Source organism: Micrasema longulum, unplaced genomic scaffold, assembly GCF_059751315.1.
Source record: "Micrasema longulum isolate JH-2025_06_02 unplaced genomic scaffold, ASM5975131v1 h1tg000937l, whole genome shotgun sequence".
NCBI classification, from domain to species: domain Eukaryota; kingdom Metazoa; phylum Arthropoda; class Insecta; order Trichoptera; family Brachycentridae; genus Micrasema; species Micrasema longulum.
The window spans coordinates 393,792-411,495 of NW_028278128.1; the positions used below are offsets into that span (position 1 = coordinate 393,792).

The window sequence follows — 17,704 nt, forward strand, 5'->3', positions numbered from 1 at the left end:
TAATTTATGTGTGTGTAGCCTGCATCCATAATACCATCTACATATTTTTTGTTTCTACCCGCCTAACGAACAATAACTAAAGTTTTTTTAGCAAAAAATATTTTTAGTTTTAAAAGATCGTATAAGTTTTTTTATACACTTATATTTGTACGATAAAACTGTGCTTAGAAATATTTCTAAAATAGTATAAATAATATGGAAATATCAAATACTACGATTACCGATAACAATATATAAAATGAATTAAAATAATTAATTGTATTTTCAAAATCAATATAGATATTGTAGAGAAATATTTTCATACATAAATGTAAAAAAGAAATTCAATAAAAATATTTAAGTAGAAAAACGCGACGTATTTGGCCGTGGTTGTTGTGACGTCAAGATTCATGTAATTGTTCTACACAAAGTTTAACGGCAGGAACAAATAAACATGAATCGTGTCGTATTAAGGGCGTGGCCAATGAAATGACTGTTTTTGCGGGAATTCAAAATTACAAATTTAAAAGTATTTTTCAAGCCTCTAATAATTAGCAAAAAATAAATAAATAAATACATACATATTTTTAAAAACGACCTTAATGTAACATTCCATTTTAATTGAAATGTTTTTAAAATATTTTTATGTATTATACATCTACTCCATAAATGTATGTATTCTAGATTTAGTATACTCACGCACAGGCTATGCCTATGTGTTTTTTTTTGTTTTCATGTAAAGTGATATATTTATCTTGTAATAAAAAAAGTACCAAATGTGAACGAAAAAATTGTAAATAAAGAAAAAAAATATTTATTCACTGAATCCAACACAGTCATATTAAAAAAAATAATCCATACACAATAATAACACATAATACGATCAATTACAAGTTAACCATAAATACATCAATACAAAAATAAATATAACGTACTGTTTGCTAGGAGTAAAAGGAATTGGGATGTGAAAACAGGGAAGGAAGAGAAAATGGAAAAAGTAGAAAGAGGAAGTAAATATAAAACAACGCAAAAAATAAAAATATCAAAATATTGAAAATGTATCTTATATTTAACTTAAAGGATAAACCACAGGAGTCACATTGAAAGAAATGTTTAGGAAACAGGATTTTGTGATTATGTGATTTTCAAAACATCATAACTTTTGAACCAAATGAGATAACTAGATTCTAAAAAGAGCTTTAAATGTAAAATAATGATTTTTTGATAATAATGTTATAATACACATCAAAATAGCATATCTGGGACAACTGATGTTTTTTGCATTAAAGTAAAGTTGACTTTAGGTTCAAAAATATACATATGACGAAAGTGGAGTGTTTTATTCAAGTAGCTTATTGTGATCATTTCTGCATTTTAACTTCATTACGGCAAAAAGTGGACTCTCGTGTTTTATTATCCAAAGAACAGATATAATGAAAAATAAGTATTAGGAAAAGTAATGATAAAAAAAAAAACAACTATCAAATATAACGAAACATTTTGCTCATGTTACGTTTTTAAGTAATATTTTGTTTCGTTGAATAGATCTATCATGCTAATTTTTTTATTGTATGAGGCGTACACTCAAAAAATGTGTCTTTTTTATCCAGATTCGATTGTTTTAGAGATATGGAAAACGCAGGAGTTAGAGTAATATTAAATATGGGTATTTTTTAATTTATTAGTGACAATAGTTCAGCGGAATCAATTTTGTTATTTAAGAATATATATTAAATAAATAATACACCTGTTTTTGAACGATTCTTCGATCTTTGAGAGAACTGATTCCATAGTTCTTTGCTGCATCTACATAATTTGAAAAAAAATTTTTTTTTTTATTATTCAAGTGTTTAATAAATTAGATTCGTATATTTTCAATTCCGTTTGTGTGGCAATCATAAATATGATTCTATATAATTTAACTGAATTCAAGCAGACTTACATTTGAATAACATAATATTAATAATACATTTATGTCTTAATTAAAACTTAATTTCCCTATGCAATACTAATCCTAAGTCCCGGATTACATTATTTAACAAAAAAGAATTAACATTTCATGAACATATTATTTTGTTACGTTTCCGAGTGAAAGGTACTTGAGCGCACTTATCTAAATTGAGAAACAATTGATTCTCATCACAGTATCGATTGAAAGATTCTAGATCTTTTTGAACATCTTAAGCATCTTGCGGAGACGACATTTTTTTAAATAATTTAGCATCATTGGCAAAAAATAATCATTTTGAATATTTTTTGCAATTACCAATGTCATTTATACAAGTATATAATATAAATAACAACAGTCCTAGGTGCAATCCTTGTGAGATTCCTGAGGAGAAGGAAAATATAACATGTAATAATATTATATGACTGAAATAGCATGCAAAAACGTGAAAAATACATATTTCAGTGGCTTAAAAATAAATTAGAAAAAGAACACGTATATATGTACAGTCCTCCTTAGAATACTCGTATAGTATGATTCTAGCCTGGTAGGCCCCTAAATCAAATTTGTAATTTATATATTTTCATTTAGTATAACTTCAAAAAATCTATTAAGAAATGTAGTATAGCAATTAAAAGCATTTTCAATAAATTGAATAACCAATTAAAAAATATGTTTCAATATGAATTGAACACATTTATTATACATGTTCATTACTTATAATTGTGATTTCTGTTCAGATGGCTGTATTAGGTACTCTTTCTACGTATATTTAGTATTTTTATTTTATTTTTAACTCAGTTAAAGGTCAATCGTAAAATTCATCTTCATGGCCATAATAATGTTAGAATATTTATTTTAGGGCCAACAAAGTTTTCAAGGAACTTTACAGTAAAAACAAACATTTAATCTTTATGACGTGAAATATATAAATAAGATAAGTAATCCATAGATTGATATTTGGTACCTATACAAAAAACAAAATGTTTTCTTGTGTAAATTACTTACAGCTAGAAAAATATTCAGTGAATTTTCATTGACCTACTAAAAGTGCCTAACATTTAGCTTTGTTTCTTTCATTGGAACGTCGGGTTGTGGAAAAGCGACACTTTCTTGGAGTGTTTTCTTAAAGTAATAAAATTATAAATTATTTCGCGATTCGGTCACGTATATTACTCGTACATGTTGCTTCTGCGCCTAATGATACTGCACGGTGGGAATGTGGCTAAAAATAAGCGTAGTTTCTCGTAAATGCCTGTCAAGAAAACAACACCGACGTAATAAATAGACTCAAATGACAAGATCACGAATTGAGTAAAGTTTATGCAAACATGTCTCTATAATATCTCATGCACTTGATTGCAATTTTTTATATAATGTTTTACTTTTTAAGCGGAAATATACTTTAACTACAGCATTTTTTGGTAAATATGGAGTTTATATAAAAAGGAACGTGAAGGTTATAAGTTTTGCTCGTATTTTCTCACGCCTCTGTGCTCTATGAACTTCTCGCTCGATTATTAGTATTTTAAACATTTATCATTCATTCAGGAGTATCTCATACTGTTTGCATGTCAGCACTTCCATATTCCCCGCGGGTCTCCGTGACAAGCGGTGATTATTCCCCTCGACTCGGCCGTTTCCTCGTTTTGGATATAGACAGTAAATGATACACTTTCAGCCAGTTTCATGCAAGAACAACAGCTGTAGAGCCGTAAGTAAAGCTTCACGAAGTCACCAGTTGTCGACGTGAGATTGTTCAACGTTGAATGACTCGGGCCCGGTGGAGTATAATGACATGGCATCCCAGCAGTCGACAGTCGCAATGTCTAGTGTGCCCGGTGTCCGGCGGGTGTGGTCGGTCCTTAAACTTTCTTGTGGATCAACAAACTCCATTTAAAGTGAACAGAAACCGACATATTATAAAATCACGTTCATACTCGTTTTTACTTTTTCGCAGTCACGATTGGAGCGGGGATTGTAAATATTTTGATTAATCGGATACGATTAAACGATATACGTAATCAAATGTTAACAGCAACCCGTTGATCGGTCTTCTGGATAATGCTTTCTCCGGGCCGCGGGGCTTTTCGATACAACGCCCCTCGCGAATCGCAAAAAAAGTGTTCGTTAACATCTGTGTAGATTTGAGATACGAGTCCACGTTATAGGAAATGTACCACGAACTCTGCACACACAGTGAACTTATGGCGGGAGTGATAAAGTTGCCTCCTACACAATGTGATCTAGCGAAAGTCATTTTTCCTTTGATAAACGATTTGGTTGTAAATTTTATGTTAGTTGTGAATTAATCATTATTATTGTCTCAAATTATATTGAAGTCATTTGTACGGCTAGATTAAATTTGACCTGCTGTTATTTGCTTTACTTACATAACACCTTTTTTCACTTATTTTTTGTTAGGCTGTCGCATAATCTATGTGTCACTCATGATAAAATTAAACCTTGTGAAATTGCAAATATTAATGTATCAATTAGATACGTAAACTTTCTCGTAATAGAAAGGTTGAATTATATTTTACGAAGCCCAAAGGATTTAATTTATATACCTATAATATTAATCTAATCCAAAATAAATAATAGCATTCCATGATTCTATTAAACTTGCAAGTTATGCCAAGCAGCTTACTCCCCGCTAATCGTGACTATTTCTTACGATAAATCTGCTTTAATTCAAAAGTTCACCTGTCTAGTGTTCTATATTAAGGCCAAATTGTTACTAGTGGGAATTAAATTATCTTTGAAACCCAGTAAACATAATAAAGCTCGTTAAAATATGAATAAAATCACTGTAATGTACGTAAATATCTTCCGGCAGTAAAACGAAATAATAATAGATTTCTGTATTAGAACATTTGATTTCTTAAGACCTTTAAAGTGTTTTGTTTATTTTAAATGCCCGAAGCACCGATTGCTTAGCGTTTGATTACTATCTACATATTATTAATATTGTGATGGCCGTTTTAAATTAACGTAGACCGACACTTCCGCTTTTTAAAAAATGTTTTGAGCGCTAGGGATATTTTGCAGTAAGGACATGACGATAATGACGGAGCCTGAACACACAAATATTTTAAACTTTAGAGTAATAATTCGCTAGAGGAGCCCTTTAGCTCTATTGCATAGAACAAAATATGTATGTAGTCCCAGAGTAGGGTTACCATATTTCACTAGGGTCTCGTCGGGACATTCTGGAATTGGAATATGTAGGACCGAAAATTCAATTTCATAATGTTTTTTTTTACATTTTATGTGGTGCGGAAGAAGTACCGCTGGCCATATTTTTTCTATTATTTAAAATAAACGTAATACTGCAATATTGATTTTACAGTCCCTGGCAGCAGACGACATTTTTATCGATCCTTTTCACTGGGCCAACATGAATGATATTACTTTTTCCACAATGGTTTTATGAGCACAAATGGAAATTAAATACTCAGTTTAAAAAAAATAGGAAAAAAACTTTTTTCTTTCACAGAACCTGTAGACTTCCACTCTATCGAGGCAAGTTCAGCTTCCTTAAAACCCTTACCGGTCCAATGTCGAATCTCATTCGACATCGATTTTTTCATGGAAAATTATAAAATATAGATAATAAGACCATTACTATGTACATTTTAAAAATTAATCTCGTTTTTACTGCAAATCGAGTTTTTTTTTTCAGTGAAAAAATTCGTTTCTATAATTTTCCAAAGTATGATATATGGTAAACATCGATGTCGAATGAGATTCGACATTGGACTGGTAAGGGTTAAAGTTCTTTATATACATCAATTACTGTAAGCATTTGCCACCTAATTTTCACATTCATATACAGTACTTCCGTGGAAAATTGCTGTTGATTAACAGTGTTCAACTGTGTAAGTTTAAATTGGGACATAAAAGGTTTCATCGGGACGTCGGGACAGAGGGATCAATAACGGTGACAGTCCCGATATATCGGGACGGATGGCAACCCTATTATAGAGTCATGTTGGATATGAGCTTTCTTAATAAAATTTGTAAACACAGCATTCTGTACTCTTCGATATTCCGAGCGCACAGGCTAAATATATGAAGAATAGCACTCTTCGAAGAATACAGACTACATATAATAACAATTTTAGTGACATCGACATAAAATACTGTAAATTCTATAGTTTTATCAGATTTATTAGACATTTAAAATTTATCTCCTGCTTTACTTTTAACTTTTACTTTTACGTGTATCTATTACCTGTATCTAATGAATTATTGTTGGTTGTGATATTTTTCGTAATAAATTTAAATGTTCGTGGAAGCAAAGAGAGAGAGAAAGAAGGTAGAGTTGGATCTATACCATGTCTTCTTCCTTATATGAACTTTTTATTGAATTTCTATAATATTTCTTTTTTAAGTATTTAATTTTTTCAAAGGAAAAACTAAAATATTCAGCAAGTGACTTTCATACGTGATTTAAATGTAAATAAATAAGGAGCGTCTCTTACATTAGTCGGTAGATTATTCCATAACTGAGCTGCTTCTTCTGCAAAAGAGGAGGCAAAATAATAGAGCGGTGAATGGATATTAAAAGAGTTTTCTCAGGTACACAGGTGAAGTGGAAATGGGAGAAGTGGTATAATGCGAATGTTTCTTCTATGCCTGATACTGAACTAGTGAAATTGCGTGCGGTATTCGGTTATGTGATCAAATTTGCGAAGATTAAAGATATACGTATGCAAACATTCTGCAATTGTTCAAAAAGATCAAGAAATTCAGAATTAGCATCTGGATAACATACACCCACAACTAACCTGTCTTAATCGGGATCCAAGGGGTGGAGATGTCGTGTGGGCATCTGTCCATAGCCCGTGCATTATCCTATCCCGCATTAATCTGCAGAGAGTTTGTAGAGCTGACTGAGAGTCCTCAAGGACTCTATAACAGCTGCGGGTGGATAGTGGGATTTTGGCGCACGAAGGGAGTGTGGTGGTGTGTGTTGGCACTGCCTGCTTGAGTTCTGTCAAAAAATGGCGCCTAGATATTAAAAAAGAAAATATATTCATCAATATCGACCAGGTTCTTTTCATCTAAACTCAGCTTTCGGCTTCTCAGGACCGGACTGCTTCACAACACACCATAGCTTTTTTCCGTGCGCCTTGAACGTAGACTACGACTATACCTATCTATAGTACACTATTTTTAATTTTAAATAAACGAAATTAACCCCTAAGTCACAATTTTAGAGGTTTGTCAGCAGGTGGTGATAAGAGGATATGGAAAAAAAGTTATAATTAATACACTACAATAGGAAAATATTACATACTACGAATACCGATAAAAATATATGAAATGGTATAAGAATAATTAATTGTGTTTTCAAAATCAATATGGATATCGTGGAGAAATGTTTTCATACATAACTTTAAAAAATAAATTATGAAAAAATATGTCACTAGAAAAACGCGACATGTTTGGCATTGATAATTGTGACTTCAAGATTCGTGACGATGTTCCATATTTTTTTTAAAGATTAGGAACAAAGTAAAAAATTAACATGAACCGTGACGTATTAGGGGCGTGGTCAATGCAATGTCCGTTTTTGCGGCAATTAAAAATTATAAATTTAAAAATATTTTTTATGCCACTAATAAGTAGTCAAATTTCTTTTTACTTTAAAGGATTTCATGGACCCTTTTTATTTCTAAAATGTAAAAAAACGTGATATTTCTCTGTAGCCAGACCAATTAAGAAAAAGTATTTCTTCCATTTATTGTAAATCTCGCTAGTTATATAAATATAACTTGTGGGAATTGAACCCGCGACGCCGCGCCGACACCAGTTTCGCAGTTGGCCGTCTGCGCCAAGGTGCAGCGCCTATCTGTAAAAAATACAGGACCTTTGGATTGTAAAAATAACATTTCTAAAGACATTGATACGCCTCTAGATTTTAAATGTTGAAATTGTATGGGAAAAAGAATTTCACAGGACCATTACTACGCTGAAACAACGGCGACTTAACGCACTTAAATCTAATATTGTTACATTGTAACTAATTTCCATTCGTTTCTCTGGTCATCGCATTTTGCAAATACCACAATCGGTAATCATGTTGTACCTATTTACTGTTTCATTGGAAAAAATCTCACACATTTTATACTAATTCAGTTTCTACATGTGAAATTCCTCAGCAGACGTAACACTTGGTTCGACCATGACTAACGTGTTATTGACACCGCGGTTATTCTACGCATACGAACACATCTTTTCAGTAAGATCAGCGGTTTCTAAAAGGTGTTCCGTGGATCCCCGGGCTTCCGTGGAAAAGTCACAAAGATTCCGAGAGAAAATCGCAAATAGACATTCATTGAACCTTAAAAAATCCTTGAAAGAATATTTCTCAGAGGAGTTACAGGACTGGGTACAGAATCCATTCGCAAATTATTTATTTATTAATATGCATTAATAATGTATTTATTATTTATACACGGCACGCAGTGCCTTTTACCTTAAAAAGATACATATTAAAAATAATATAAACACGTCAATATAATGTGAAAAACTTCAAAATTGAATTGAAAAGTATTATGTTACATAAATACTATATATAACACAGCAGTATTGTATAAAAAAAGTATTTAGATATAAAAAAAATAATTAAACAATGTGTGCACATACATTTAAAAAAAATATTGAAACATATTTTTTTATTTAAGAGGCACAAAATATAAGTATAATTAATACAATAAAATTCTTTTGTCTCAAAAAAAATAGTCAAAAAAAGTAAAAATAATAACATTTTTTTTTTTTAATAAGTATACACGTAAATATGGTACACAATAGTACCCATGCAAAAGTAAACATAGAAAGCACTAAAATCTAACAAATGTAAATTAACGTTCACCATCTTTAAAATGATTAAATAGAGTTGATTTATATAAACTATATTTTATGTGAAAAATATCAGCAACGTCGGAATAGTTATTGCCGAGTACATGGAGTCGATTCAGAATATCATTACAAGAGTATACTGTTCGCGAATTGTTGCAACTAAACGGAGGTCTTGACGAGTCATTCGTCCAGATACCTTATTAAGTTGATGAGTGTTAATAGATTTGGCCAGTTCAATGTAAAGTTTACAATCTGAAATAAATTTAGTGAATCTCTAAATTAGACTGAACTATTAATATTAACAGTGTCTGAGTATGATAATTTGATCGATATGAGAGTTAATTATCTCTTAAACAAAAAATCGAATCAGCTGATTCAAATATGAAGGACTTTTGGATTGGACTTTAAGATGAATAGCCTGCAGTCGTTGAGAAGGCTATCGTGGTTCTGCTTCCGTTTGTATCGACTCGCCGATGTGAGGCTGACTTTTCAGCTTACGCCTACACTAAAAACAAGTTTAGAACTAGACTAGATGTCGCTCCAGATCTCCGTATTCAATTGTTGGACATTAAACCTAATTTTAGTGCTATTCTTATGAAAACAAAAGTGTGAAAAATATCACACTTCACATTAAATAAATGCAGTGAAGATTTTAAATTCAAAATACATATTTTATAATATCACAGCAAGCACAAAAGGTTGCCTCTTTTTTGGTGTGGTATTTTGTTTCGTTTTTTTTTGTTTCTGCAATTTGGCTTTATTGTGTATTTCTTTTTGTTGAAATGTTGTAAATTTATATTATATTAAATAAAAATAAAATATTTAAAAAAAATATCTGTCTTTTCAAGTCAAACATTACAACGTCCAAAAAATAAGGTGTCATGAGTACTAAAAATAACATTTTGTCAATTAAAGTTCCATAGCCAAAAAAATGGGAACCACTGCTATAAATAGTCTAGATCTACATAAGAATCATAATATTCTAGACATTTCAATTTAATTTTTATTCTTTTTTTTACTTTACTTTATTTTATTAGTGTAAACGGCACAAATGACTTTTTATAAACATGAATAATATTCCTACATTAAACATTAATATTAGTAATATTCAATAATAATTTAGTAAAATTGTTTTTTTTTCGCACAACATTCATAATAATTCAAACAATTTATTTAAAAATAAAAAAAATACGAAAACAAAATAGGTCGATATAGTATATACAAATATACTTATACATAAAATATTTCGAAAGATGGGTAACTTATTTGAGAATGGAATATGGAGGTGTTTACCGGACTTTTTTTTTAACAAAATTCACCATAATTTCTATGGCGAAAAATTGTCCCAAAACATCACCACCAAGATAGACTGGCAGGCTATCTCCGCGGAACTCTGATTACTCTCATCACAGCTCGCAGCTGCCAGCGCTAATTAAAAAAATAATAATGTGAAATTGTATAAATTTGAAATATTTTTATGAAGTTTATAAAACTAAAGCAGCGACCACGTTGTCCTCGTGTGAACACGCCCGGACAGGACCTTGTAACAATAGCGATTTGCTCGACGTGAAAGTGTCGCTCCAGGACATTTTTTACTAACCCTATATTACCAAATATCAGATCACAATGGCCTACCTAAATAACAAAACAGAATAATATTCTTAAATCAACAACTAGTTAAGGGCGGAGTCAACTAACAACCAGAAGCCATCATGCTTTTGACAGAGCTAAGAGAAAATATGTGCAGCTTTAGCATACATTCGAGCAGTGCAGTTTTGATCCACCCTCAGTCAAATAAAAAAATGACAGTTTTGACCTAGAAAATGTGTTTTTTGCTTTGGATCCTGAGTGTTGCGCTAGCATTTAGATTGTAAAATTACTCCTTCATTTTCAATATTATATTATATAATATGATATTGCCATAATAACATTTTTTAAATATGTAAATTACGTGCTAGCAACGCGTTTTCTGTCTCCTAGAGAGCATTTAACTCTGTCTGACCGCACAACCTTAAATATACATTTTTCAGAAAACAGACAGATCTGATGTAATGATACCTCATTTAAACTTTAAATTTATGAGACATTCTGTATTAAAACATGATTTTTTATTACAGGAATTTTCGAATGAATGAATGTATAAAATTATCCACTTTAATTTATTTACGACAACTAGATTTTCGGAGGGATAAATCTTCACATCAGCATCTATACCGCAAGATTTCTCTAGTGCTGTGAGTGTTTTCTACAAATTGAGAAATGCTATTTTTGAGATCAACACTATTTTCAGAAAGCGGCCTGGCTGTTTTTAGCAGAACATATTATTGACCTTAAAGCACCCGATAACATCAATATTTGTTTTTCTAAATTGTGGACTGGCTCCTTTTTGCATAACTACGTTCAGTTGTAAATGGTAATTAAGACGGTGGTTGGAGAATAAGAACGATGAGGTTAACTATGAACTGATTCTTCGACATAGAACATCATTTTTCAGCAATTGTTTTTCGTTCAAGCTGCTAGACTTTGGAATAATCTACCTCTTCATATAAAAAATGAACCTTCTCAAGCCACCTTCAAGAAACGCCTGAAACATTATTATATATCTCCAGAATCCTGAACTCCCTGAATTTTATTATTTAAAAAAAAACATTTTTATCAATTTTTCTTTCCTTGGTTCCTCTTTCACTCTCCTTCCAAAATCATTATCCGACTCCAAATTTCTTATCATTTAATATGTATAGCATAATGTAATTTAAAAAAAAGTTAATACGTGCAAGCCTTATTTCCCAATTAAAAAAACAGCCGTTCGTTTTAGGTAATTAAGTTATATAATTTTATGTATGTATCTTTTAATATATATTTATGTTTTTAAGTACAATATTTTGACCAGTTTGTTTTTTAATTGACTGGAAGATATTGTTTTAAGCAATGAGTTCGCCAAAATACTTATTCTTTGAACTTTTTCTGCGGAAGTATGTATATACGAGAGTGAGATAATCTCTCCGCTGTCTAATTAATATTCCCATATAAGAGTGTGTGATGATAATTTCTTAATGATATATGCATTATTTTATGACATTTTGAGTAAAATCTAGTGAAACAGAAACATGTTTTAAGAATTTGAAACTCGTGTTAGGTTCATTACAATATGCAGCCGTATTTTCACTTTCTATCGGTATTATAAATATGTAAAGTGTTAATAATATGCACTATAAATCCAGCCGTCACGTATGAATTAGCAATGCCTCTTTAGGACCACAAATCAACTTAATTCATAAACAGACAGAGCACTTTATCTATTACTAAGATTTAGCATAGTAAGATCATGTTAGCTTGTAATAAAAATTAATAAACACTTGCGACAGAGATTTTAATTATTTTTTTTATTAATAAATTTCATAAATGGTACATGTTTTTTAAAATTTATTCATACTAGTAAATGTTATAACTGCAATTCTCCAATAAAAGAGACTAAATCTTGTGCTTGGAGAGTGACTTACACGGTTATAGTTATTTATTTATTAGAGTTTATATAATTTTGAACACACAAGTACATGAGAAAAAAAACATAGGATATATAAAGAAAAACAGAAAATAATAATACATTCATACTAAAATTAAAATTTAATGCAGTTTTAACACTTGTTCGAAAAATTTATTAAGATTTACTTTGAATTTATTAAAATAATTGAATCTATATAAGTTTTAATAGTTTTTAGTTCATTGGGGAGATTATTGTAATTTTTGACACCTTTGAAGACAAAGCTATTTTGACTCTGACTTGTGTGGAATTTAGGGATTTTATTATTATTTTGGTATCTGAGTGACTTATTCATAACAAATTCTTTTATTTAAAAAAAATTGTAAAGTGAAATTTATTTTATAAATAGTGTTTACTGTATGAACTTTAAATACTTTACTTAGACTTTCCGTATTGAATGTTGAGGGTTTCTTTAAAATTACTTTATAAATTAATCTTTGTTCCATTTTAAGAGGGTTTAATATATTGGCATATGCACCACCCCATCCAACAATACTATATTGTAACAAAAATTGTACAATTGAGTAATAAGCTATTTTTAAATAAGTGATTTTTTAAATATTCCTTAATCCTATAAATGTGTATATACATTTTCTAATACGTTTAACTAGTTCCCTAATATGGTCTTTCCATTTTAAATTTTGGTCTATGTATACACCAAGATATATAATTTTATCTGTTGTATCAAGTACTGAACATGTTAGATCGCAGTTAGTTTAGTTGCAATTGCTTCGGTGAATAATTATTTTTACTACTGAATCTAAATTTGTTTTGTTTATAAAAGTGGGATGATTTTTGTTTTTTCCGTATTTAAAGATAATATATTTTTGTCAAACCATAATTTTAATTGATTTAAAACGTCATTAACTACTTAATTGATTTAAAACGTCATTAACTACTTAATTTACTTAAGTTCCAGTTAACTGCAGATAACTCACAGATGTAGAACATTTTAGAGAAGGGAATATATAAATTATCCAACTAGATATATATATAGAAGGAATTTCTAGGTATTTACGCACGGGAATGCATATCCAAATATTTTGAATAAATAAAATGCCATGATAAACTCCTTCAACTGAAAGTACAAAATTGTACAAAAATGATCCGAAAATTTCTTCGCAAAATACCCTCATCAAATCAGGAATATGCTTTTCTCCTGATATCCGCACTCAATAATACAAATGTGTGTGTGCAACTCAAGAGTGAATGTCTGATTTGGAAGTCATTTCTTGTTATGGTTACCACACCTTTATAACAGGTAAAATTATATCAATTCAACCGTGGTGTTATGTACGAGTGTGTATAATACACACCATTGCATTGTAGACAAAATACTACAGTATGAAGGTGTTTTCGCTTTCAAACAAGCAGTACACGTGACTTAAGGAACTTCAACTATTTTCCAGTGGATATGTTTTCTCCGTCGAGTTTTAAAAAAATAATAATTATTATAATAATTATACACCTAAATGTACGCGTGCTACTAAACCATCATGCTATCTGCTGTTAAAGAAATTGATACCTTTATCCGGTTAGTTGCGATGGTATTATAATAATAAAACTAGTTTGAATAATTAATTACGGTTTACTCTTCCTTCATCATACTACGTTGTGATTGATTTATCCGTCTACGGATACCTATATGTTAAATATAATTGTATTTGTTACCTTTTTCATCCTATTATGTTTCTAAAATTGTAATATACCTACATAATATAAAAAATACACTTTAAGCGCGGATATTACAAATTAGAGATTTTTTATTTGAAAAAAAATTGAGTAAAATGCATTAAAACATGGATCATAAAATAAGGGATCAAATCAAATAAAATATGTGATTTTTAATTTTATTCAGAAAAAAAATATAAGTAAATAATATTACAACGAAATACATTTTTTAACATAAATTTAATTCACACATCTATATTAACGTTTCCCATTACGTTAAAGTAACATAAAGGGAAGTGAAGTCTTACGATAATGTGATTTTTAAAATATTTTTGATTAATTAATACTTTCAATATAAAATACAAATTACAATAAAATATACCGTGTTTTCAATGACTGCTACATAAAAAAGAATTATGAATATAAATTTTGACTTCTGATGTTATAAATATCGAATTTCTGCTTCTGATCTAGTTTTGGCCGAAATCGAAACGTGTTAAATAAAATACACAATAAAATAAAAGGGCACAATGATACATATAACCACAGATATATTAAATACCATCCATTCAGTGCATATAACTATGCAAATATTTTTTAATTTTTTGTCCTAGCTTTAATTTTCTTTATTTGTATTAAATTTCAATTGTGCCTGTATGTATTATAAAGATTTGTGTTTGCCATTTTTTTAATGGACTAAGTCCGTTAATAAATAAATAACTTATATGTAACAGTTCTTCAATGTACGCCATAGGAACTTTAAGTTGTTAAGTATTAAGGAATCACAAAAACATAAATATGAGCGATCTTAGAACTCACGAGAACTTAGAGTCACGAGCCGAAAGATGCACCCTTGTACAGCCGAACGTAATCCGGCATATCCCGACCGCAGGTTTCGGCGAAAAATTGTCCAAACCAGAAACTTCAGTCGGTCACTATAATGAATGCGCTTAATCCCATTCTCTAGTAGGCTTTGAGTACAATGTATCGAGGTTTTACGGCCTTGCAGACTGTCAACAAATCTGCTGTAGAAGTCAATGATGATAGATAGTGTCTGATGCGTGAGAGGAAACGAGAGTGAACCATAAAACAATAATAATTAATGCATTAACTAATAACTAATATCCATTCACTTGTAGAGTACAATGGTACTGGTGAAATGGCATTTCCAATCGATGTGTATAATTACGAGTTCCTTCATTATATAAACAGTTTCTCTTGTCGATTTGTTGTATGTATATATACCTCAGTTTTTATGCTATTCCTGTTTGTGTTTTGTTCTGCAAAGTATTCAATCTGCGTGGACTGATGTAGTCGTATTGTGGTAGCATGTGAGAAAGACTTTTTATCCAAACATTTATACCATTACACACATTATAGGAGTACGTACACATGTATGCATCTAACAATGGAAGATATAAAAATGCTATCTCTTTAGATTAATCGTCTTTAGGCATCTTCGTTGCTAATTATTAGTTTTTATTCATTCATGAAGCCTTTCACTAGATTTATATTTTCTTCACGCCCATTTCACCGTTTAAATGTAACATAAACTCTTATCAATTCACGTTTTGCACCCATTTTACAGTCCTTCAATTTTATTATTAATGTAAGTGAACCCCAAGCCGAGAGATAGTCTTCTTCCTACAAAATAATGTAAATGAATGCCTCAAAACGGGTTATGCCCAGTGAGGTGTTCATATTGAAAATAGTTTTATGTGAAATAAATAAATATTGATTTTGAACCGTGTTGTGGATTCATGGATCCACAAAACTATCATGTTCAAAGATTCAAGGTTCAAATACCACTCTCTCACAACTCGATTCCCATTTTTTTAGCACAAGTTATTTACTATTTTCAGGAAATGGTATTAAAATTTGAATCGCATCTGATCTAGGGTCCATCTCCGTCCATAGGGCATTACATGGGTAAAGTAAATGCAGCGCATCTCAATCATCAGTTTCAGGAAGGTAAAGTGAACAGTTTTACGTTTCAGGTGCCAGTCCAGGGAAAAACAACTTACTAATTAATTTGGTAATCAAAAATGACCAATCAATACTTGTTTATTTTTGTAAATACGTTTTTTGTGCATTGATAAAATAAGTAAAATTATCAAATATGATTTATTACGTTTTTGACTAAGCCATAAAACCAAATAAGATAAACATGTATTGTTTTCTAAGATGAAGATAACATTCAAAGGTGAACGGTAAATAAATGTGATAAAAAATATTGTTTTTCCAAACGACAAAGAAAATAAATAATAATATTCCAAAATTTCATAACTCTGATAATGAGTGCTATTTTAGGTAATTTGTTCAATTATTACAAAGGTACCACATTATTATTACACAATCATCTTAATGGTCTCATTACGCAGGTAACTAAAACGAATCTACGGACAATTAGTGCACAAGTTAGCAATAGGTAGACGACAGGTAAATAATCTATGTTTTATCTCGTGGGAATTACTTAATTGGATAAACAGTGTTTTTGTCTTTTCGTTCGGCGGTTTTCATAATTATTTAATTTGCCTCGAGGTTTTAAAAACCATGTTTATGAAATCGAACCGGCTAATAAAATAGGAAAGATAATTGTTTCACTGGGGTTCTGATGTACGTATAATATATTGAGGCAAGTACAGTAATTATTGCATGGTTCTTTAAAGTAAATGTTTTTTTTATTATTTTGAATTTGTAATTAATTTATAAACCCTTACGGATTACATTAATTTAACAAAATAATTCTTCTTTTTAAATTTATGTTCTATTGATAATGATAAAATTTAAAACATATTTTGTAAAGGTTGTCTGAATCTTTTGTCTGGTAGTTTATTGTATAATTTCAGTCCCTTGTTTATTTGTCTCGAGTGTCCTTGTCGCATTTTAAAATGTCGTACGTGATATTGTTTTGATATTCTCGTATTGTGTCCGTGTGTAAAACATTTTTTTTTCAAATTTTAGATCTTTGCCTACAATAACATCAGTGGCAAATTTACGAATAAATTTTAAGGAATCTAGTTGAATAAGTTCTGTTACGTTTGATTGTTTAATTTGTTTAAAGCGGTCTTTAGTTGCTGTTAGATGAGGAAGGTTCAAATACTAACTTCAATATTTTATTTTACAGTCTTTGTCATCTGTTTATGGCATTTTGGTTTCCTGTTGCCCACAACATATAGATTCCACTTAGGCTTCATACGAAGGTTGTGTAAAAAATAAGGTTCTCAAATTTTTTTCAAGTTTAAGGCATTTTTAATTTGAACTGAAAAATATATCATTGAAAAGCTTAATTTCTTAACTATTTTTCAGCCTAATCATAGTTTTATTATTTAAATGAAATATTTCGATTTCATCTTCAATATTAAGGGAGTGGTTATTTGTTAAAATACTGTCAGCAGGTTTTTGTTCAAGGTCAAGATTTTTTTTATATTCCGGCCTGCAACTCGCAGGAAAATTGGCAATCTAGTCTTGACTAGAAAAACGTTACCCGTACCCGCTGAGACTCAATGTAAAACTAAAATAAAATACGAAATCCCTGTAAAAATGAATTTTAAAATGAAACCATTTGATTAACCCCAGTAAAGTGACATTATTTTTATTATTAATTATTGTTATGTGGAAAAAAAAGAATAAATAATAAATCAATTTAATTATCCAAACCTTTAACGCAAATTATACTGGAATTTGTATACGAG

The 17,704-nt window shown here is 30.2% G+C and overlaps 1 protein-coding gene across 1 annotated transcript in view; it reads left to right on the forward strand.

The window, feature by feature from the left end:
- Cen (cerebellar degeneration-related protein 2-like) overlaps positions 1-17,704 on the forward strand; it is a 127,774-nt gene that overhangs the window by 41,702 nt on the left and 68,368 nt on the right. The gene's annotated exons all lie outside the window — the stretch shown is intronic.